Genomic DNA, 23,916 nt, shown 5'->3' with positions numbered 1-23,916 from the left:
CCCCGTGTCTCCCTCCTGTTCCCCCCTACACCCCGCTCATGCCCCGTGTCTTCCTCACATTCCCCCCACCCTCCGCTCATGCCCCGTGTCTTCCTCACGTTCCCCCACCCCCCGCTCATGCCCCGTGTCTCCCTCACGTTCCCCCCACCCCCCTGCTCATGCCCATGTCTTCCTCTTGTTCCCCCGACCCATCACTCATGCCCTGTGTCTACCTCTTATTCCCCCACCCCCCGCTCATGCCCCGTGTCTCCCTCCTGTCCTCCCCACCCCCCGCTCATGCCCCGTGTCTCCCTCACATTCCCCCCACCCCCTGCTCATGCCCCGTGTCTTCCTCATGTTCCCCCCACCCCCCGCTCATACCCCGTGTCTCCTTCATGTTCCCCCCACCTCCGCTCTTGCCCTGATGCCCCGTGTCTTCCCCACATTCTCCCCACCCCCCGCTCATGCCCCGTGTCTTCCTCCTGTTCCCCCCACCCCCCGCTCATGCCCCGTGTCTTCCTTCTGTTGCCCCCACCCCCCTCTCATGCCCCGTGTCTCCCTCCTGTTCCCCCCACCCCCCACTCATGCCTGTGTCTTCCTCACGTTCCCCCTACCCCCGCTCGTGCCCTGTGTCTTCCTCACATTCCCCCCACCCCCGCTCATGCCCCGTGTCTCCCTCACGTTCCCCCCACTCCCATTCATGCCCCGTGTCTTCCTCCTGTTCTCCCCCACCTCCCGATCATGCCCCGTGTCTACCTCTTGTTCCCCCCACACCCCGCTCATGCCCCGCATTTACCTCTTGTTCCCCCCACACCCCGCTCATGCCCCGTGTCTTCCTCCCGTTCTCCCCCACTCCACCACCCCCAGCTTATGCCCCGTGTCTCTCTCTCAGTCCTCCCACCCCCTGCTCATGCCCTGTGTCTACCTCTTTTTCCATCACCCCCCGCTCATGCCCTTGTCTACCTCTTGTTCCTCCCAGGCCCTGCTCATGCCCTGTGTCTCCCTCCTGTTCCCCCCACCCCCTGCTCATGCCCTGTGTCTCCCTCCTGTCCCCCCACCCTCCGCTCATGCCCCGTGTCTACCTCTTGTTCCCCCCACCCCCCGCTCATGCCCCATGGCTACCTCCTGTTTCCCCCAACACCCCGCTCATGCCCTGTGTCTCCCTCCTGTTCCCCCCAACCCCCGCTCATGCCCCGTGTCTCCCTTCTGTTCCCCCACAACCTGCTCATGCCCCGTGTCTTCCTCCTGTTCTCCCCCACCCCCTGCTCATGCCCTGTGTCTTCCCCCCATTCTCCCCCACCCCTGCCCATGCCCCGTGTCTCCCTCCTGTCCCCCCACACCCTGCTCCTGCCCCATGTCTCCCTCCTGTCCCCCCACCCCCTGCTCATGCCCTGTGTCTACCTCTTGTTCCCCCGACCCCTGCTCATGCCCCGTGTCTCCCTCCCGTTCCCCCACCCCCCACTCATGCCCCGTGTCTCCCTCATGTTCCCCCCACCCCCTGCTCATGCCCCGTGTCTCCCTCCTGTTCCCCCAAACCCCTGCTCATGTCCCCTGTCTCCCTCCTGTTCTTCCCACCCCCCACTCATGCCCCCTGTCTCCCTCCTGTTCCCCCCACTCTCCGCTCATGCCCCGTGTCTACCTCCTGTTTCCCCCACCCCCAGCTCATGCCTCGTGTCTCCCTCTTGTTCCCCCACCCTCTGATCATGCCACGTGTTTCTCCTGTTTCCCCCACCCCACGCTCATGCCCCTTGTCTCCCTCCTGTTTCCCCACCCCCTGCTCATGCCTCTTGACTCCCTCCTGTTCCCCCATCCCCTGCTCATGCCCCCTGTATCCCTCCTGTTCCCCCACCCTGCGCTCATGCCCCATGTCTACCTCCTGTTTCCCCCACCCCCCGCTCATGCCCCGTGCCTACCTCCTGATCCCCCCGCTCATGCCCCGTGTCTCCCTCCTGTTCCTCCCCACCCCCTGCTCATGCCACGTGTTTCTCCTGTGCCCACCACCCCCGCTCATGCCCCTTATCTCCCTCCTGTTCCCCCCACCCCCTGCTCATGCCCCTTGTCTCCCTCCTGTTCCCTCCTCCTGTTCCTCCCCACCCCCGCTCATGCCCCGTGTCTCCCTCCTGTTCCCCCCTGCCCCCCGCTCTTGCCCCGTGTCTCTCTCCTGTTCCCCCCGCTCATTCCTCATGTTTTCCTCTTGTCCCCCCTCCTATGATGCCCCTTGTTGACCTCTTGTTCCCCTCACCCCCCGCTGATGCCCCATGTCTTCCTTCTGTTGCCCCCACCCCCCGCTCATGCCCCGTGTCTCCCTCCTGTTCCCCACCACACCCCGCTCATGCCCTGTGTCTTCTTCCTGTTCCCCCCAGCCCCCGCTCATGCCCCATGTCTCCCTCCTGTTTCCCCCACCCCCCGCTCATGCCCAGTGTCTCCCTCCTGTTCCCCCCATCCCCTGCTCATGCCTCGTGTTTCTCCTGTTTCCCCCACCCCCCGCTCATGCCCCTTATCTCCTTCCTGTTCCCCCCACCCCCTGCTCATGCCCCTTGTCTCCCTCCTGTTCCCCCCATCCCCCGCTCATGCCCCGTGTCTCCCTCCTGTTCCTCCCCACCCCCCGTTCATGCCCTGTGTCTCCCTCCTGTTCCCCCCTACCCCCCACTCTGGCCCCGTATCTCTCTCCTGTTCCCCCCACCCCACGCTCATTCCCTGTGTCTTCCTCTTGTCCCCCCTGCTATGAAGCCCCTTGTTGACCTCTTGTTCCCCTCACCCCCCGCTGATGCCCCGTGTCTTCCTTCTGTTGCCCCCACCCACCGCTCATGCCCCGTGTCTCCCTCCTGTTCCCCACCACACCCCGCTCATGCCCCGTGTCTTCTTCCTGTTCCCCCCACCCCCCGCTCATGCCCCATGTCTCCCTCCTGTTCCCCCTCACCCCCGCTCATGCCCCGTGTCTCCCTCCTGTTCCCCCCTAGCCCCCCGCTCATGCCCCGTGTCTCCCTCCTGTTCCCCCGCTCATGCCCCGTGTCTCCCTCCTGTTCCCCCACTCATGCCCCATGTCTCCCTCCTGTTCCCTCTCACCTCCCACTCAGGCCCTGTGTCTCTCTCCTGTTCCCCCCCCTGCTCATGCCCCGTGTCTTCCTCTTGTCCCCCCCACCCCCCTGCTCATGCCCATGTCTTCCTCTTGTTCCCCCGACCCATCGCTCATGCCCTGTGTCTACCTCTTATTCCCCCACCCCCCGCTCATGCCCCGTGTCTCCCTCCTGTCCTCCCCACCCCCCGCTCATGCCCCGTGTCTCCCTCACATTCCCCCCACCCCCTGCTCATGCCCCGTGTCTTCCTCATGTTCCCCCCACCCCCCGCTCATACCCCGTGTCTCCTTCATGTTCCCCCCACCTCCGCTCTTGCCCTGATGCCCCGTATCTTCCCCACATTCTCCCCACCCCCCGCTCATGCCCCGTGTCTTCCTCCTGTTCCCCCCACCCCCCGCTCATGCCCCGTGTCTTCCTTCTGTTGCCCCCACCCCCCCTCATGCCCCGTGTCTCCCTCCTGTTCCCCCACCCCCCACTCATGCCTGTGTCTTCCTCACGTTCCCCCCACCCCCGCTCGTGCCCTGTGTCTTCCTCACATTCCCCCCACCCCGCTCATGCCCCGTGTCTCCCTCACGTTCCCCCCACTCCCATTCATGCCCGGTGTCTTCCTCCTGTTCTCCCCCACCTCCCGATCATGCCCCGTGTCTACCTCTTGTTCCCCCCACACCCCGCTCATGCCCCGCGTTTACCTCTTGTTCCCCCCACCCCCCGCTCATGCCCCGTGTCTTCCTCCTGTTCCCCCCACCCCCCGCTCATGCCCCGTGTCTTCCTTCTGTTGCCCCCACCCCCCCCTCATGCCCCGTGTCTCCCTCCTGTTCCCCCCACCCCCCACTCATGCCTGTGTCTTCCTCACGTTCCCCCCACCCCCGCTCGTGCCCTGTGTCTTCCTCACATTCCCCCCACCCCGCTCATGCCCCGTGTCTCCCTCACGTTCCCCCCACTCCCATTCATGCCCGGTGTCTTCCTCCTGTTCTCCCCCACCTCCCGATCATGCCCCGTGTCTACCTCTTGTTCCCCCCACACCCCGCTCATGCCCCGCGTTTACCTCTTGTTCCCCCCACCCCCCGCTCATGCCCCGTGTCTTCCTCCCGTTCTCCCCCACTCCACCACCCCCAGCTTATGCCCCGTGTCTCCCTCTCAGTCCTCCCACCCCCTGCTCATGCCCTGTGTCTACCTCTTTTTCCATCACCCCCCGCTCATGCCCTTGTCTACCTCTTGTTCCTCCCAGCCCCTGCTCATGCCCTGTGTCTCCTTCCTGTTCCCCCCACCCCCTGCTCATGCCCTGTGTCTCCCTCCTGTCCCCCCCACCCTCCGCTCATGCCCCGTGTCTACCTCTTGTTCCCCCCACCCCCCGCTCATGCCCCATGGCTACCTCCTGTTCCCCCCAACTCCCCGCTCATGCCCCGTGTCTCCCTCCTGTTCCCCCCAACCCCCGCTCATGCCCCGTGTCTCCCTTCTGTTCCCCCCACCCTCCGCTCATGCCCCGTGTCTACCTCTTGTTCCCCCCACCCCCTGCTCATGCCCTGTGTCTCCCTCCTGTCCCCCCCACCCTCCGCTCATGCCCCGTGTCTACCTCTTGTTCCCCCCACCCCCCGCTCATGCCCCATGGCTACCTCCTGTTCCCCCCAACACCCCGCTCATGCCCCGTGTCTTCCTCCTGTTCTCCCCCACCCCCCGCTCATGCCCTGTGTCTTCCCCCCATTCTCCCCCACCCCTGCTCATGCCCCGTGTCTCCCTCCTGTCCCCCCACACCCTGCTCCTGCCCCATGTCTCCCTCCTGTCCCCCCACCCCCTGCTCATGCCCTGTGTCTACCTCTTGTTCCCCCGACCCCTGCTCATGCCCCGTGTCTCCCTCCCGTTCCCCCACCCCCCACTCATGCCCCGTGTCTCCCTCATGTTTCCCCCACCCCCTGCTCATGCCCCGTGTCTCCCTCCTGTTCCCCCAAACCCCTGCTCATGTCCCCTGTCTCCCTCCTGTTCTTCCCACCCCCCACTCATGCCCCCTGTCTCCCTCCTGTTCCCCCCACCCTCCGCTCATGCCCCGTGTCTACCTCCTGTTTCCCCCACCCCCAGCTCATGCCTCGTGTCTCCCTCTTGTTCCCCCACCCCCTGATCATGCCACTTGTTTCTCCTGTTCCCCCCACCCCACGCTCATGCCCCTTGTCTCCCTCCTGTTTCCCCACCCCCTGCTCATGCCTCTTGTCTCCCTCCTGTTCCCCCATCCCCTGCTCATGCCCCCTGTATCCCTCCTGTTTCCCCACCCTGCGCTCATGCCCCATGTCTACCTCCTGTTTCCCCCACCCCCCGCTCATGCCCCGTGCCTCCCTCCTGATCCCCCCGCTCATGCCCCGTGTCTCCCTCCTGTTCCTCCCCACCCCCTGCTCATGCCACGTGTTTCTCCTGTGCCCACCACCCCCGCTCCTGCCCCTTATCTCCCTCCTGTTCCTCCCCACCCCCGCTCATGCCCCGTGTCTCCCTCCTGTTCCCCCCTGCCCCCCGCTCTTGCCCCGTGTCTCTCTCCTGTTCCCCCCGCTCATTCCTCATGTCTTCCTCTTGTCCCCCCTCCTATGATGCCCCTTGTTGACCTCTTGTTCCCCTCACCCCCCGCTGATGCCCCATGTCTTCCTTCTGTTGCCCCCACCCCCCGCTCATGCCCCGTGTCTCCCTCCTGTTCCCCACCACACCCCGCTCATGCCCTGTGTCTTCTTCCTGTTCCCCCCAGCCCCCGCTCATGCCCCATGTCTCCCTCCTGTTTCCCCCACCCCCCGCTCATGCCCAGTGTCTCCCTCCTGTTCCCCCCTGCTCATGCCCCGTGTCTCCCTCCTGTTCCCCCCATCCCCTGCTCATGCCTCGTGTTTCTCCTGTTTCCCCCACCCCCCGCTCATGCCCCTTATCTCCTTCCTGTTCCCCCCACCCCCTGCTCATGCCCCTTGTCTCCCTCCTGTTCCCCCCATCCCCCGCTCATGCCCCGTGTCTCCCTCCTGTTCCTCCCCACCCCCCGTTCATGCCCTGTGTCTCCCTCCTGTTCCCCCCTACCCCCCACTCTGGCCCCGTATCTCTCTCCTGTTCCCCCCACCCCACGCTCATTCCCTGTGTCTTCCTCTTGTCCCCCCTGCTATGAAGCCCCTTGTTGACCTCTTGTTCCCCTCACCCCCCGCTGATGCCCCGTGTCTTCCTTCTGTTGCCCCCACCCACCGCTCATGCCCCGTGTCTCCCTCCTGTTCCCCACCACACCCCGCTCATGCCCCGTGTCTTCTTCCTGTTCCCCCCACCCCCCGCTCATGCCCCATGTCTCCCTCCTGTTCCCCCTCACCCCCGCTCATGCCCCGTGTCTCCCTCCTGTTCCCCCCTAGCCCCCCGCTCATGCCCCGTGTCTCCCTCCTGTTCCCCCGCTCATGCCCCGTGTCTCCCTCCTGTTCCCCCACTCATGCCCCATGTCTCCCTCCTGTTCCCTCTCACCTCCCACTCAGGCCCTGTGTCTCTCTCCTGTTCCCCCCCTGCTCATGCCCCGTGTCTTCCTCTTGTCCCCCCTCCTACGATGCCCCTTGTTGACCCCTTGTTCCCCCCACCCCCCGCTGATGCCCTGTGTCTTCCTCCTGTTCCCCCACCCCCCCGCTCATGCCCCATGTCTTCCTCTTGTCCCCGCCTTCTATGATGCCCCTTGTTGACCTCTTGTTCCCCCCAACCCCCGCTGATGCCCTGTTGTGTTCTCTTCATACTCCCCGCCTTCCCTTTCCATGGTGGCCATCTTGGTAAAAGACTTTCCTTCCTACACCGGGATGCCGCAGGCCTCCCGGTTTGGGAAGAAAAATCTTTTTTTTACCACCCGGGGTTCCCACTTTAAGGATCTAGGATGATTGTGGTCTTCATCCATTGAAAAGGATGTTATGGTTACGTTGCACTAATAAAAACCTATGAAATTCAGTAAAAAAAAAATGTGTTAAAGGGACATTATGGTTAAGTTGCACTAATAAAAACCTATGAACTTCAATGAAAAAAACTTTGTTAAGGGGACGTTATGGTTAAGTAGCGCTACTAAAAACCTATGAAATTCAGTAAAAAAACTTTGTTAAAGGGACGTTATGGTTCCAAGTAAAACCGAGAACCCCTGAAATTCGCCAGTTATGGTAAGCTAAGCAACCATAACTTGCGCCACCACCGTGCATTGCTAAGACTAACACCCAGGACATCAAAGATGACATCGGAAATGTAAGGGTAGTAGGGGCCTGTTTACCGCGTGGAACAAGGATGCACTAATTGTAAAGAGTGTGCACTCTAATGTTACAGCATAACGTCCAAAGTTCAGTGCACATTATCGACAGGATACCAGCAAAGTTCCACAGATCCTGCATAGCCCAGATCAAGATAATCAAAACCTTTAAGGGAAATCCAGTAGGCAGTCCTTAAATCAGAATATGAGTTTGCCTAACCAAGACAACAATAAGGTACAAAAAACATGATCCAAGTAATAGTCAGGTGATCAAAAATCAGGAGTCAGCAACAGTAGTCAAAGAACACTAAGGTTAACAGGAATGGAACACAAGGGGGACTGTCATCATGGAGGTTTGCTTCTTCATGCTTCTGTATTGTTCTACATTATGTTCTGATGTATAGGCGTGTACTGCATAGTCATGACAACAGAGGTAGTGCTTGGATGCCGACGTGCAATGCAGGACGTGCAATGCAGGACGAGCGCTCATGGCGTTGGTGGCAACTGAAAGGAGCGCAGGCTGCAATGTGAGGGACAGCGCCACTTGCGTGGAGAGCAGACACTCTGCACCTGAACCGACACCCCCTTAGAGGTTTGAAAAAAGGCCAATAACAGGGGCGCATGGATGGTTTTATAGTGGTTCCCAAGTCTGTTCATCCGGACTGTAGCCTTGCCAATCCACATAATAAAAGTGTCTACCTTTCTGCATCCTCATATCTAGGATGGCATTGTCCTCGTATTCCTCGCCACCCTCCACCTCTACAGGTAGCGGGTGTGCCGGCAGTCTATTGGCGGGCAAACAGGGTTTCAAAAGAGACACATACAAAATCGTGTGGATACTCCAAGAGGCTGGGAGTTGAATGCGTACAGTGACAGGGTTTAAGACTTGAAGTAAGTAGTAAGGGCCTAAATAACTCAACAGTAGTTTGCATGCACCAGGGATCTTCAGGTTCTTGTTTGCTAACCAGACCTTCATTCTGACCTGGAAAACCTGTGCAAGGGAATGGTGCACATCCTCATACCTCTTTGAGCGACATTGTGCTTGTTCTAAATGGTCTCTAATTGCCTTGTGTAGGACTACGAGATGCTGTACACAAGTATGAACGGCTAGAATCTCAGAAGAGAGAAATGCTTTTAGAGGTATGGAACGAGTATGCTGCCCATACAAGTACAAGTATACAACAAGGAGAGGAACCAACAGAGGACTGGACTGAGTTGTCATAGGCAAACTCAGCAGAAAACACGACGTTCAACCAGGTCTCCTGGTATTGCAGGCAAAGACAGCAAACATATTGTTCCAGCGTGGCATTCAGTCTTTCGGTCTGGCTGTCCATCTGAGGATGGTATGCACTTGAGTATCGATCCTCAATGAGAAAAGACGAAGTCAAGGCTTGCCAAAAATAGTAAGTAAACTGGGTACCCCTGTCGTAGAGGATAACTGCAGGCAAACCGAAGAAAATAAACACATGTCTCAGATGCAAATCAGCCAACACAGGAGCAGAAGGTATACCTATACGGGGTACAAATAAGGGCATCTTAGTGAAGAAGTCAATGACGACCCATATGGTATTGTTGTTTTGGACTGCTTGGAGTTCAACTATGAAGTCCACTGATACGATATGCCATAGTTCGTGAGGAACACAAAGTGGGTGCAAGATACCCACTGGTTTGCTATTCTGGCTTTTGCACTGCACACACACAGAACATGTTGATATATAGTCAACAACATCCCGAGATATAGTAGGCCATCAAGACCATCTGCGCAGTCATTCCAGGGTCTTACTCCTACACAGATGAATGGCTATAAGGGCATCATGGCACCACTGTAATGCAGGCAGCCGGGATTCCTCATCAGGAATGTAGATCCTATCCTGGACATACAGCAAGCTGTTAATGATATGATATTTTATTTATAGCACGCCTATTCACAAGTATATCCTCCAGTTCGGCAGGATGCTTAACAAAACATGCTTGGATAATTTCCCTAAGCGACTTTTGAGGGGTGCAACCACAAGCCACCTGGCGAGGAAGCAGAATGTGTCGAGTCACCTTTTGCGAGGAAAGAGTCTCACAAGTGAGAAAGGGTGTATGCCTTGGTATGGAGAATGGCAGGCCTATAGATGATGATGAAATCAAACAAAGAAAAAAAAGAAGGCCACAGAGCCAGCTTGGTGGTCAAACATTTTACAGATTTGAGTACAAGCAGGTTCCGAATATCTATGTAAAATGTCACTGTTTGACTAACTCCCAGCAAATGATGTTGCCACCGGGTAAAACATACCTGATGGCCAACAACTCGAGTTCCGTGATGGTATAATTCCGTTTGGAGGGTGTCAGCTTGTGGGAGTAGTATGCCACTGGATGCGTTTTACCAGTGCCAATGCACTTCAGTGAAAGTACCGCCTCTATAGCAATGCTGAAAGCATGCACTTCCACTAGAAATTGCAACTGAGGATGGGGTGCTGTAAGACTGGAGCTGAGGTGAAATCAACCTTTAGAGACTCACATGCATCCTGGGCAACTGAACCCCATCTAAACAGTACTTTCGGACTAATGAGACTGGTTAACAGAGTCACCATAGAGGAAAAGGAGTATACGAATCTTCTGTAAAAATGTGCAAATCCAAGGAAGGATTTCAAGGCTTTTAAAAAATTAGGACCAGGCAAGCCCAACACTGCTTTCAAATTATACTGATTCATCTTATCCCCTTTATATGTTATGTCTTAAACCAGAAACTCCACTTCAGTAGCGTGGAACACGCATTTATCCTCTTTACCAATTAAATGATGTTGCCTTAGTCCCTGCAAGACGAAACAGACATGTTCAACGTGATGCCCCACAGTATCAGAAAAGATCAGGATATCATCCAGGTAGATGACTACGTATTGATCTAGCATATCCTGAAAGATGTTATTCATAAAATGGTGGAGCATCACACAGCCCAAAGGGCATCACCAAGTACTCAAATAAACCATAACATATTTTGAATGCGGTTTTACACTTGTCTCCGTCCTTTATCCGAACAAGATTGTACATCCCCCTTAGATCTAGTTCAGTGAAGTTTGCAGAAGAACTGAGTTGATCCAGGAGGACCAAGATGAGTGGCAAAGGATACTGGTTTTTAACCGTGATGGCATATAGAGATCTATAATTAATGAAGGGCCTCAAATCACCTTCTTTTGTTAGCACAACAAATAATGGAGAAGCAGCAAGAGATCTGGTAGGATGGATGAAACCGTTAGCCAGTGCTTATCCAAATAATCGCGTAAGATCTTGTCTTTGTTGACAGTAAGGGAGTATACACACCTGCTAGGGATTTTGGAGCCCAGAACCAATTCTATTGGGCAGTCATAAGGACGATTAGGAGGTAATTGTTCAGCTTTACCCTTATCGAAATCATCTGCATACTCTTGATACTGTCGTTATTGCACTGACTGAGGAAATGGACTTGAGTATAGCAATACATGGAGAGTTTCACACAGTCGTTTCGGAATCAAAACAATGAGAGTGACAATAGTCTGACAAAAACGAGACCTCACATTTGTCCTCATCTATGTGTCGGTTGTGCTCCTGTAACCACAGTATACCCAAAATAACTTTAGACTGGGGCACGGCTATGAGATCAAAGGATAGGTGTTCCTGATGCCTGGGGTGGTCACCATGAGACAGGGGGTCTGTTCAGTAACTAACCAAACACAAGGCAGTCCCATCTACTGCTCTGACCACCTCAGTTTGTGCTTTGGGAACAGCAGATATTGCATTTTCATGGACGTACGTAATGTCCATATAATTCCTGGCGGCCCCTGAATCAATGACGGCTCAGGTTTGTAGCATGACTTTGTCAGACAATGCAAGGGAGATGGAGAGATAAACAGGTAACAAAGTGGTTGGGGATAAGCAGTCCAGAGGATTGTTACTCGACTGCATATAATGTCAAGCTCTGGAATTTCCGTGCTTCCGTACCGGTCTTTTAGGACAGTTACACAGAAAGTGATCTGCCGAACCACAATACATACATAGTATCGCTTTACACCTATCTTCCATTCATGAATTAGATAAAGGACCACAAATAGCACCGATTTGCATGGGTTCACAATCCATTGTGGTACGAACAGAGTTTTCTGGCTTAGCCGGCAAGCGTTGTGGAAGCCTTTTCTCGCCTTTTCTTCAGCCCTTGTAGCATTGATTTGGAGAAATAAATTGAGCATTTCAGGGAACCCCACAGGTACCACTGGAACAGCGGTGACTATGTTTTTTAATTCATCTGATAGGCCTCTTTAAAAAACAGCAGCCTTTTTATCTTCAGGCCTTCCAGTTTCTGCAGCCAACTGATTTAACTTAGCTAGATATGAAAGCAAAGGAATGCTGCCTTGTTTTAGGTTAAGAATTTCCAAGTCAGTAATTTGTGTCCTGTAGCGGGTGTCAAAGACACGATTCATAGCATTGATAAGGGCATCACAATCATACAACATATAGCTGTTGGGCTTTAGCAATGGATTGGGAAGGCAGCTGCGGTACTGCCCAGATAGGAGAGAACAAAATCTGCTTTGGTAGTGGCATCCAGAAATGAGGCTGGGCAACACGAGACATGTCATTTACTTTGATTAATGAAGGTGCAATACAATTTTGGGTCACCTTGGAACCTCTCAGTGGTCTCTAAGGGGAATTACATAGACATCAAGAATGGGACCTGATTCTACGAAGGAGTAGGAAAGGCAGGTGCCACTGCTGCAGCTCCTGCATAATCTGCTTCCTGGGGTGACAGCGTACCACATCACGCAATGCATCTATTCTACGATGGAAATCCCACTGAGCAGTGGTCATATTGGTACGTAATTCAGCTACCAACTGCAGTTGGCTGGTCAAGGTACTGGCCACATCCATTGTAAAGGCTTCTTATTCTGTCAGTAATCACGTGCACAATGAAGAGATACAGTGAATACTCGAGCGGTGAGGAGAGATGCAACGTCGTAAGGCTTCAGCCAGCTAGCCCACTATGGCCCTCCTGTGAGAGGGTGACCTTTCCAGTGAAACACTGCCCTATCTGATAACTTTACAAACAGGACTGTGGTTCAGTTGAAAGAGCAAAAATACCACCAGGTATCCACCAGGCTGAAAAGAAACGAGGAAGTTGTTTTAGTATCTGAGTACAGAAGAGGTACATTTAACGGGTGTAAATATGACACTAACCTGAATCTCCTGAGGAGTTGGCTTCAAAGTAAAGGAAGTTATAAAGCTGGTGGCAAAAAACTCGGAGCTTGGTCAAAGATCCCAGAAGGAAAGGTTTACAAGTATCAGAACTAAAAAAAGGAAGAGAAAGACTAGACACAGCAGGAAGGGAAGTTAGTAAGGTTAGTAGGGACCTGTTTCCCGGGCAGAATGAGGATGCACTAACGGTAAACAGAGTGCACTCTAATGTTACAGCATAGCGTCCAAAGTTGAGTGCCCATTATCAAGCAGGATAACGGGAAAGTATCCCAGATCCTGCGTAGCCCAGACCAAGACAACCAAAACCTTTAAGGGAAATCCAGTAGGCAGTCTGTAAATCAGAATATGAATTTGTTTAACCAAGACAACAATACTGTATCAAAAATGTGATCCAAGGAATAGTCGGTAATCAAAAATCAGGAGTCAGCAATGGTAGGGAAAGAACACTAAGGTTAACAGCAACAGAACACAAGGGAGACTTAGGGCCTCATTACGACCCAGGCAGAAAACCATGGTGCTAATAGCACCATGGTCCATGCCGGTAACTTACCGACTCCGCCATGGAGAAAGGGGGAATTACCACCCCATTACAAGGTTGGCGGGGTGGTAATTCCCACTTCCTCCATGGCCCTTCCCCATTCCCATTTTTGCCCCATAGGGCTCAATGGGAATGGGGAAGGCGCTAAGTATGGTACCCCAAATTGCGGTACCATACTTAGCACCAAGGTCCCTTTGCGGGTCCCTATTTTAACGGCTGGTGTAGACCAGCCGTTAAGGTCGGGTCCCGCAAGGGGACCTCGTGATCAGGCGCTAATGGGTTAACGGCACCGCGCCTTTTACGGCGCCGTTAACCCATTAGCGCCAGGGTCGGAATGAGGCCCATACTGTAATAAGAAGCACCGGCATCATGGAGGTTTGCTTCTTCATGCTTCTGTGTTGTTTTACATTACGTTCTGATTTACAGGCGTGCACTGAATAGTCATGACAACAGAGGTAGAGATCCGATGTCGACGTGCAATGCTGGACATGTGCTCATGGCATTGGTGGAGGTGTCATGGCAACCTACAGGAGCGCAGGCTGCAATGTGAGGGACGGTGCTGCTTGCTTGGAGAACGGACACTCTGCACCTGAACCATGACAATTCCATTTTAGAAACAATCAGGTCCCAGACATCACTGTCATCTCTGCAGGAGAACAAAATGGTGATGGGAACCCTTCTCCATTCTTGAAAATCAACCTCCGTCCCAGTTTTATGTGGCATTCCACACTGGAGGGAAATACTCTAAAGTTTTACAACAATTCACAATCAGAGGAAAACCAAAATCACATGACAAAAGATAATGAAAAAACAGCTAAAAATGTAACTGCCATCCAGATAAAGGGTGAACAGTTGTTTTTCCCCGTTCAGATAAATGAGGGGGAGGAGCCTCTTCTCACCAGAGTATCCCCGAATAAAGGAAGAAGCTTCATCAACAAAGCATTATTCAGGAAACTCCCAAAAGTTCAGACCATGGCCACATTTAAATTGATTGATAAGTGGCAAATAGACCTGGAAACTCCAAATTCCAAACATCTCCTGCCTAGCAGGTGTATGCTGAATATTTCTATTGGTGACAAAAGCATAAAACATAATCTTCTTGACATGTACCAGGCTGTACAATTCCTTTAGCTTCACCTTATTTGACCCTGTGCCTATCCCAGGTCCTGATCCACAAGAGCAAACACTTTAGTTGAAGTTTATCCTTCTAAACATAATTTCTCTTTTCATTTTGCTGTTGTGGTCAATATCGGTGTGGAAGTCAAGTGCTTCAGAAGTGTGTTCTTGATTGTGTAAATTGATGATGAATTAACATGCCATACACTCATGTATCAACTCCATACATAGCAATAAAAACGATACACCTCCACAACCTATTATGAAATCTGCTATGGGAATTCGTAATATGGCTCATCATTGTTTTGGAATGATCTACCAATAATATCCAGTGACTATTGCACCGAATATGACTCCTTGGTAGTTTTTATTAAGAGACATATTATTAGTGGTTAGTGCCAACTAAGAACTTTATTCTAATTGTACTTTGAGTGCCAATTTTCATTATAGGTCTCTTAGTACTGGTGTGATAAGGTAAACTTGGTGACTCCCCTCAATGCCAAAATGATCTGTCTCTGATGTACATGTGCCAAACCTAAAAGAAGTAAGGTCTATCTAATGCAATACCAACTCACAAATTGCATCTGTTGATTGAGTCACACACAGCCTAAGAAATATGAAAGTAAGAAAAGGTGAACCCTGTTAGAGAACCACATATTTTTGGATAAATAGCTTACCTGACCAATAGACCCTGGTCAATATTAAATCCTGCCTGAGCTGTACAAATAAGGTCCTTCTCCTTAATGTACACGTTTAACTGCACAAGGAGTAGGTTCCCAAAGAATGTTCACAACAAATCTAATGTAGAAATGGTTTGATAATTAGTTGGAATTTTGCTACCGCTGGGAGAATGACTCTGGGGCAACACATTTGTCTGTGAAACAAGACAATTAAGAGGGACACAGGTTCACATCCCAGTACTGCTCTTAGAGACTAGTCTCCGGTATTAAGAGTGTTATAAGAGTGTTATAACATATCAATATATTCTTATGTATTGGGATCCCTATTGATATATGCCTTGGATTTGGCAAGCTTGGAGTACTAATCACAGTTTCTCTTATCCATTGGATAAATGGTGCACATAACTCCAAGTCAGACTTGTACAAATCCTTTGGAATTCCACCGGGCCACTGGGCCATAAGGAATTTTTAAAGCCAGCCTCATCTGCATTCCTAAAATAGACAAGAAGCAGGAATTCAAAACATTTTTTATCTATGCTTCAAATGAGGGAACTCTGACTCTACCCTCATGACAACTCAAATTATTAGACCCAGTCCTATAGATTTCAGGACGGGACTGTGGGCATGGCTCTTTTGGAAATAACTCCCTCTCCTGGGCCTCTGCCACTTCCTATCGTTGCACATTGTGCTCATTTATAAGGTGTTCAATGGCATGAAATGTGCTATATGTATGACAAAAAATTAACAAATACAAAATGGATGTAACATGGGATGATGTGAAGGAGACACCTCTTCTATCCCTCCCTGCATCTTTATCTTCTTGGGATTAATTACAAATCTGGTGCTAACACTAAAACAGCCACTATATCATGGAAATTGCCTGTTTTAGCAACATGAAACAGCCGTGTACAAATGTACCATTTGTTTTTCAAAGAAATACCACTTCAAGGTGAAATTAAGCCATGCAAATCCTCCAACTATATTCCTCCACCACAGAGATGAAGATCAGAATTGTAAACAGTTCCCTGATATGCTTCCGTTGAATGCATGAAAAGTCCATCTTCTCCCTACCTTTGCCACGCAATGCTGTGATAGGTCAATCGTGACAATTCTCTTCATAAGAAAATTCACTGCAGCCGTATAATCGCCACTGTACATACTGCATCACTAACCCCACGATGAAAATTGGAAGGCAAAAAGTAGGATCTGATCAGGCAAGCAGCAAGCAGAATTAATAAAATACAGCCAGTGTTCCAATGTTTTATGAAGAGCATTTAGGCAGATTCATCCTGTAACAAAATGTTGTGAAGACTGCTAAACCTATGCAAATCTCACTACGTGATTCAGGAAGGCCAGCCAATCTCTAGCGATCTGGATTGACAGATAATGATGGTGATTGATTACATGAATTTTCATTTTACAAAAGAACATGTACTTCTGTGACATCTGAATAGCGAAAATAGCATAAGAGATGTGGTATTTATTTGCATTAACATATTTTTTTTACAAAAGATTAATAAAAATGCGATACAAACGACAGGTTTAAACAATGCAAGTAGATATGCATTTGTAGCAGAAACAAAACAGGCAATCTAACAATTGTCTAAAATTGTGTATTGTCATTGACAGATTTAATCTGTGCAAGATTGCCTGTTGTGTATTGTCTGCTTGTTGTCTCCTGTGTGCATCCTTCTGTGTGAACCCTCCCCCTTCTCTGCCTCCTGTGGTGTGCAGCTCTGGGCGGTGCTTCTTTTTCATCCCTCACTCTCCCATCTTGCCTCCTCACACGCTCTACTGTGCTCTCAGTCTTTCCCAACTTCTCAAACTGTTGCTCTATCTCCTATCCTATCCCTCTCACTAAGTCTGGAAGGAAAAGATACAAGAGGGATATCCTGGTCTCCAACGCAGGCCTCCCTATCTCTGATACCTACATCAGCGCTTCCTCCAGACAGATTCTCACCGACATTCTCTGTGTTGTTCGCTCTCCAGACCTATGAACCCCTCATGTGCTCTCTGTTCTCTCTCCTTTCTCCTTCTCTCCAATTAATGGTGGCATACGGTGGGAGGTCCTCCAAGACCATCATCAATGTCTATCTAAATGGTACCATCATGGTCCAGTGCTCTTAACCCAATCGCCTCTTTCTTGATAGGCATCTCCCGAGTATTTTCCTGCCACTCTTTCTAATACCTCTCTGTCCCATATGCCACCTCCATCTACTTGCTCTTCCCACTATCGGGCCCTTTTACTGCCTCCACTAGGTGTTCCTCACTCCTGTACCCTGCCTCGGAAGGCTTTCAAATGTTGCAACCTGCTCCACGTAGTTACTCCCAACTCTTGCTCTGCTGTCAATCATTCCTCTGACATCTGCCACCTCCTCAAAGGCCATGATCTTGATGTCCTCGCTCTTACTGAGACATGGTTCACGGCCAGCTCTGTCAGGAGTTTTGACACTCTCCTCCTTAAGGGCTACACATCCTCTCTGAGCTCAGAACTAACTGGAACAAACGTGGAGTGGCCCTGATCTTTCCAGAGTGTGGCCCTGTTTCTTTCATTCCTATGCAGACCTACTCCTCCTTTGAATGCCTAGTCTGCAGGCTTTCGATCTCTCCTGGCATCTCTCTGATTATAGCATCTACAGGCCACCTGGCCAGGTCACCCTCTTCCTCTCAGAATGGGCTGACCTCTCTTCTTCTCTCCTTGGCTCGACCTCTTCTCCTCAGAGACCTCAACATCCACCTGTATGCTTCTAATTCATCCTCTGGGATCTTCCACAACTTATGCGACTCTCTCTCGCTTTCATTTCTACCCTCTTCTCCAACACACCCTGCCGCACACACCTTGGATGTTGCAGACCTACTCCTCCTTTGAATGCCTAGTCTGCAGGCTTTCGATCTCTCCTGGCATCTCTCTGATTATGACATCTACAGGCCACCTGGCCAGGTCACCCTCTTCCTCTCAGAATGGGCTGACCTCTCTTCTTCTCTCCTTGGCTCGACCTCTTCTCCTCAGAGACCTCAACATCCACCTGTATGCTTCTAATTCATCCTCTGGGATCTTCCACAACTTATGCGACTCTCTCTCGCTTTCAATTCTACCCTTTCTCCAACACACCCTGCCGCACACACCTTGGATGTTCTCATCTCTTCAGACATCCCCCTCTTTAACTCTCTCACCACTCCTCTCTCTTGAACTGATCACTTTCTACTCTCCTCCCATCTGAAACTTCTTGCCCCTCAAGCAAAGCATACCAAGAACTGCCACCTTCCTTCTCGGTCATTCGGTGATTAAGCAAGTGTCAGTGGATGCCTTTGCCTCTACTTTCATTGCTCCTCCTACTCCTGTGGCTGCCTTTCACTCTGACACTGCCCTCTCTAACCTGCATTTTTCTATCTCCAACACTGGACATCCTTGCCCCTGTCATGATAGTCAATCTTAGCCCACCTCCAAGTGCATCTCATGGTATGACTATGACCTTGCCGCCCTGAAACGCAAGTGCAGCGTGGCTGAGAGGAAGTGGAGGGGTTTGGGTGCATCCTCTGACAAATGGGCCTGCTGCCCGCTCCAAATGCAATACAGACTCTCTGTCCTCTCCAAGAAGAGGGTTCATATCCAAGCCCACGTCTCTGTGGCCTCTAACAACACAAACAGGTGCCTCCTTGCTTCTCCAGAACCACCAATTACAACATTGCCACCTTTGCTCCAGCCTTGGCCGATTTCTGCAATCACTCTTTCACCAGTGGATCCTTCCCCTTACTCAAGCATTCCCTTGTGCATCCCCTCCTAAAAAAGCCTTCTGCCGATCCTACATGTCCGGTAAACTATTGCCCGATTTCTATCACTCCTTTCCTGGGCAAAGTGCTGGAAAAGCTGGCCATCTCCCAGCTTACCCCACACACTGAATCTGTTGGCTGCCTCCATGAGCATCAATCTGGCTTCAGAGCGGCCAAAGGCATGGTGTCGGAATTGAAATAATATTATGCCTCCTATTGCAGCAATTGTATGTGTATTGGCCTACGCCAAGTTGTCTAAAACATGATGCAAATAAACTCCGCGGCAAGGTCTTGACCTTAGAGAAAGTAATGTAAGTCGCCATCTTGGATTAAGCCGCCATTTTAGGTTCTCTTGTACTGTGTAAGTCACCCTGAACATCAAAATGGAGGCCGAATGACATTCTGAGTAAGATTCTGGCCGTTGTGACCTCCGTACACACGAATAATTAATATGCCTGCAGGCCACTTGTTGGGGTCACGAACTGAGACCTTGTCCTATTCCTGACCTATGTGTAAATGTACAACTATATCAGTGAAACTGATAAAAACGCATAAATTATAGGATTGACCTGGCTAGAAACCCTTAGGCCCGATCCCAGGAATGGGTAACCCGCGAGAGGGTTGGCCAAGGGCTGGACAAATCATATAAAAGACCCAAGTATTCCAATGTACGGTCTCTCTTACTAATGCATCGAACCTTCGTTGAAGTTCGTTACGTTACTCTGAGAGCCGAATAGCTATCCATTTGTCAATTGACTTTGGTAACTGTTGTAGCTTTTAAATAAAGCACTTGTATGTTCTTTGTAACCTGTGTTGGTGTGTTTCTTTTGGGCTTCCCGGCCTCATATTATTTTCATGTTTTCACAGTTGGCACCCGAATAGGGACCCTCGAGATTGATGCCGGATCATTGAAGGTTGACGCAGACTATCGAACCGGGATCGGACGGTGTGATACTGCAGGCCTGACTGAATGAGACGCGATACCTCGGCAGCGCTGCACGATCCGATCCTTGGACGATAGTCGTGTGGTCTGACACGGCATCTTAACGAGGGGCCATTTTTGAGGCGGGCAGATTTGTCGAAACCACCAAACACAAGGTAAAATTCGTTAGGTAAGTTCTTTGGTAAACCATACGGTCCTCCTTAGGTTTGGTCAGGTGCAGTCGTGACCCGGCTCTTAATTTAACCCTGACAATTTGAATTTGGCGTATTGTATCTGCAGACACAATTATTGACCAGGTAACACCAATTTTTTGTGAAATGCCTGGGAAATTGTCTAGCTGCTTTAGGGCTCTGTTCCGCAGCGATCGACAATCTTTGGAATTTAGCCGCCCGGCACCATAGGAGGGGTCGCCGGCATGTACTATGTACTGTAAGTATGGCATTGGAAGTATAGTATTTAAGGATATTTGGCACAGACAGATCAGACATGCCTCCGAATTTCAGTGGCCAATCAATGGTAGTTTTGAGATCCCCCGTATTGAATACCTAAAATCGGTTTTGCTAAAAAAGAAGGCCAGACCTGCAGCCTTTGATGTTTTGCAGAATTGGAAAAAAGAAGCATTACAGCAGCTTAAAAGTAGGGATAAACATGCACGCCGTCATAAAACAAATGCCGAAAAGGCGTTGTTATATGATAAGGAAAAACATTCAGAGTCAGTTAAAAATATGGATAGGGCTTTTTCACTCGGAATCCAGAAAATGTATCCCTCTAAAGATTTCCATGTTTCTGAGGAATTTATTGAAAAATTGTTAAACGAACGCAGGCCTGGTGCCTCTGCGCCACCTCCGTATGATCCTCTCCCGGGTGCTCTGCCCATTCCTGCTGTTGTCCCTGCTGTTATTCCTGTTCCCCCTGTACAACCTATTGTTCCTATTCCTCTAGCTGTTGTTCCTCCACCTATCGCACCACCCCTTCCTCCTGCGCCGATAGTTGCATCCTTATTAAATTTACCCGCACCTCCGCTCCCGAGTGGTCCCGTATTGACTGAAGTTGATCAAGGTGCGGGGTCAAAGATTGTCACTAGTAATATTGTCTCTGCAGATAAGAAATGGGAATTGTTTGCATGGGCTAAGCACTGTATGGAGAAAGGTGATCAAGTTAATGTTTTTTCCACATTATCAAATTTGAATAGTTTTCCCGAGAAAAATGTTTTTATCGAAGGTTTGGGGACTCATTTATGTGTGATGTGGGGTAGATTACAAAATTCGTATCTCTCACAAGGGGTGAGGGATCTAAATGCTTTAGCACTTTCGAGGGACACAGAGAAGAAAGTACATGGTCATGTTGAAAGATTGTTTGAGTATAGGAGGGACTTTGAAAAGTCACGAGATGAGGATGATGAAGACGACAGTATGTATGTGCAGAAACGGTTCATTCCGTGTCGTAGATCGGCACCTGAGGAAGTACGAATTTGTACCAAAGATGCGATTCGATGGATCTCGGATTCATCGATTCCGCCAGATGAAGTATATGACACGTATAGTCAGTATACAGTAGAAATGCAAAGGAAGGTGATTCAGGTAATGGTACAGTACCTGCAGGAAGAATGTGTAAGGAAGAAGGTTAGTTGTCCTATAGAGTTGTTGGGAATTTGTAAAAGGGCTTTTTCGCCCGACACTTCTTCGACTGCCTTAGCGCTCGACCTGGCTCTGTTGCTTAGTAAGCGGTCGGAATTACCTATATCTCAGTTGCCTATGAGAGAGGTTCCTCCGACATTTGTCCCAAAGGTTGAGATCCCTGCTAACGCTGGGACTGGTGCACCCGCTGTGGATATCCCTGCGCATTATGTATCGCAATTTGTTCACGTCCCGTTTTCACGACAGGAAGTGAACACTATTAAACAATCAGGTTCCGAATTCAGGAAAAACCCGACAGGGTTTTACAAAGAGATAGAGTGCGTCTTGCAGTCCTCTGTGTTCACCTTAAGTGATATTGACTTGCTATTCCCTGTACTCCTACCCGTAGATGTATGGAAGCAGGTTCGGACAATAGACAATGTGCCAGGGTTGGGAGATACGTGGGCTAACATGACCAGGTTTGATGGGGAAAGACCAGCTGGTGAGAAACCACCTCAGGTAATACTTACTTTGCCTGATAGAATTATCGCAAAATTAAAAACTATAATTCCAGAGAAAATAATTATTTGGGACAAGCTTACGGCCTGTGTTCAAGGAAAAACTGAAGGCGCCACCGAATTCTTTAATAGATTCGAAAAGGTATTTTCTGACTTCAGTGGACAGGACTTGGGTACAGAGTCTGGGAAAAGGTTGTTCATGGACAAATTTGTACGTGGATTGTTGCCCGACATCCAGTCACAGATTATGTCCTCTGAGAGCGCTTGGCAGGCAAAATCTCAATCTGAAGTTTTGCACATGGCTCAGTACTATGAGAACCGTGTTAATAATGAAAAGGAGAAAATAGAGAAGAGGAAAGGAGATCTGAAGACTAAAGTATTATTACAACAAATTGTTAGAAACCCCAGAGGAGGTACGACACAGACCAGAGGTCAGTATGTCCCAAAAGGAAACGCTCCTTTGGGTTCTGTGAATATTAATCAATGTGCCTACAATGCCCCGTCCTTCGACAAAGGTCAAACAATGCGTTTGGGAGTATGGGTAGACGACCTAGAAGTCGCCCTGGAGCAGGGGGCCCTGATAGAAGTCAGTTTTTACAAGATCCTCAGCAACCTTTTTCACAGGAAAATCAGACTTCGAGTGTGGACTCGAGAAACATATTTGATCACCCTTCTGCTGCCTACCTTTCTGAAGAGCTTCCTTCCGACGGCATTTTATTTCGTTAGGACTGCCCAAAGCAGGGTTTGGAACCTTCACCTATTCCCGTTAATCAGAAAGGCCCCTACGTTGAATTGTTAGTGGGGAATAGGAAACACCAGTTTTTTTAATAGACACTGGAGCACAGAAGTGCTCCATTGATCATTCCCGGGTTCCAAACATTCCACTGTCAGGGCAAACAAATGTTTCTGTAGGGTTTTCTGGTATACCAATTGTCTGTCCGGTTTCTTCACCGGTGTCTGTTTCTTTGGGTCCCTTTACGGACCATTGCCCTTTCCTTCTGACTTCGAACTGTGGAGAGAATTTGTTGGGGCTAAATTTGTTAAAGAAACTGAATGCAGTAATTAATTGTTCCTCTGATGGAGTACGATTGACGGTTTCACCACAGCAACTTCCCAATTCTCAGTTTTTGACTCGACCATTGCCTCCTGAGTTTAGCGTTGTTCTGAAATGTTTATGGGCGGTTGACGACAATGATGTCGGGGTACTACAGATTGAGCCTGTTAAAATAGTTTTGAAACATGGAGTTAAATTACCACGCATTCCGCAGTATAAAATATCAGTTGAGAGCGAGCGTGCTTTGAAGTGCATTGTCTCCGATTTTGTGCATCCTGGGGTGATCGAGGAGATTGCAGGTAGTTTATGTAACAGCCCGATATTGCCTCTATATAAGAAAGGCGACAATGCAATCCCATACCGGTTCATAATTGATCTTCGTGCTATTAACAGAGTTGTCGCCCCACAATTTCCAATTGTGCCTGATGTAACAACAATACTGACAATGATCCCTGCTACGGCTACGCATTTCAGCGTTGTGGATTTAAAAAATGCTTTCTTTAGCATTTCTATACACAAAGAGAGTAGATATTTGTTTGCGTTCACCTTGGGGGGACGTTCATTTACATTTACTCGGGCACCTCAAGGGTATACTGAAAGCCCAAGCATTTATAGTAGAGCTTTGAAAGAGCAGCTCGACACCCTTGAATTGCCACCTACTTGTACACTGCTTCAGTATGTCGATGATTTTCTTTTGGCTGCAGATTCTGAAAGTGCTTGTAAAGAAGGCACTGTACTGTTGCTTGTTCATCTAGCTAAAAATGGTCATAAAGCTTCGCTCAAAAAATTTCAATAGTGTTGTCAGGAGGTCGCCTATTTAGGCTACCTCCTGTCAAAGGAGGGGAGAAGATTGACACCTGAAAGAATAAAACACATTTCTGGCATGTCTGTTCCAAATACACAGAAGGAAGTCAGAGCCTTAATAGGTATGGCTTCTTACTGTAGGTTGTGGATCCCGAACTTTTCACTAGTGATAAAACCGATGTTGGCTTTGACGAAGAAGGGCATTTCTCTGCCATTGCCTTGGAAATCGGAACATCAACGATCATTTGAGCTTCTCAAAACCGTGTTATGCTCTGCACCGGTTCTGGGTACTCCAAATTATGACAAGGCCTTTGTGTTGTTTGTGCATGAATGTGATGGATGTGCTTTGGCTGTGTTAACACAGGAACACGGAGGGAAGAATAGGCCGTGCGGCTACTACTC

The sequence above is a fragment of the Ambystoma mexicanum genome, chromosome 5q (genome assembly GCF_040938575.1).
Source record: "Ambystoma mexicanum isolate Mex_15411 chromosome 5q, UKY_AmexF1_1, whole genome shotgun sequence".
Classification (NCBI taxonomy): domain Eukaryota; kingdom Metazoa; phylum Chordata; class Amphibia; order Caudata; family Ambystomatidae; genus Ambystoma; species Ambystoma mexicanum.
The sequence above is the reverse complement of the archived record's forward strand: the minus strand, read 5'-3'. Positions refer to the sequence as shown.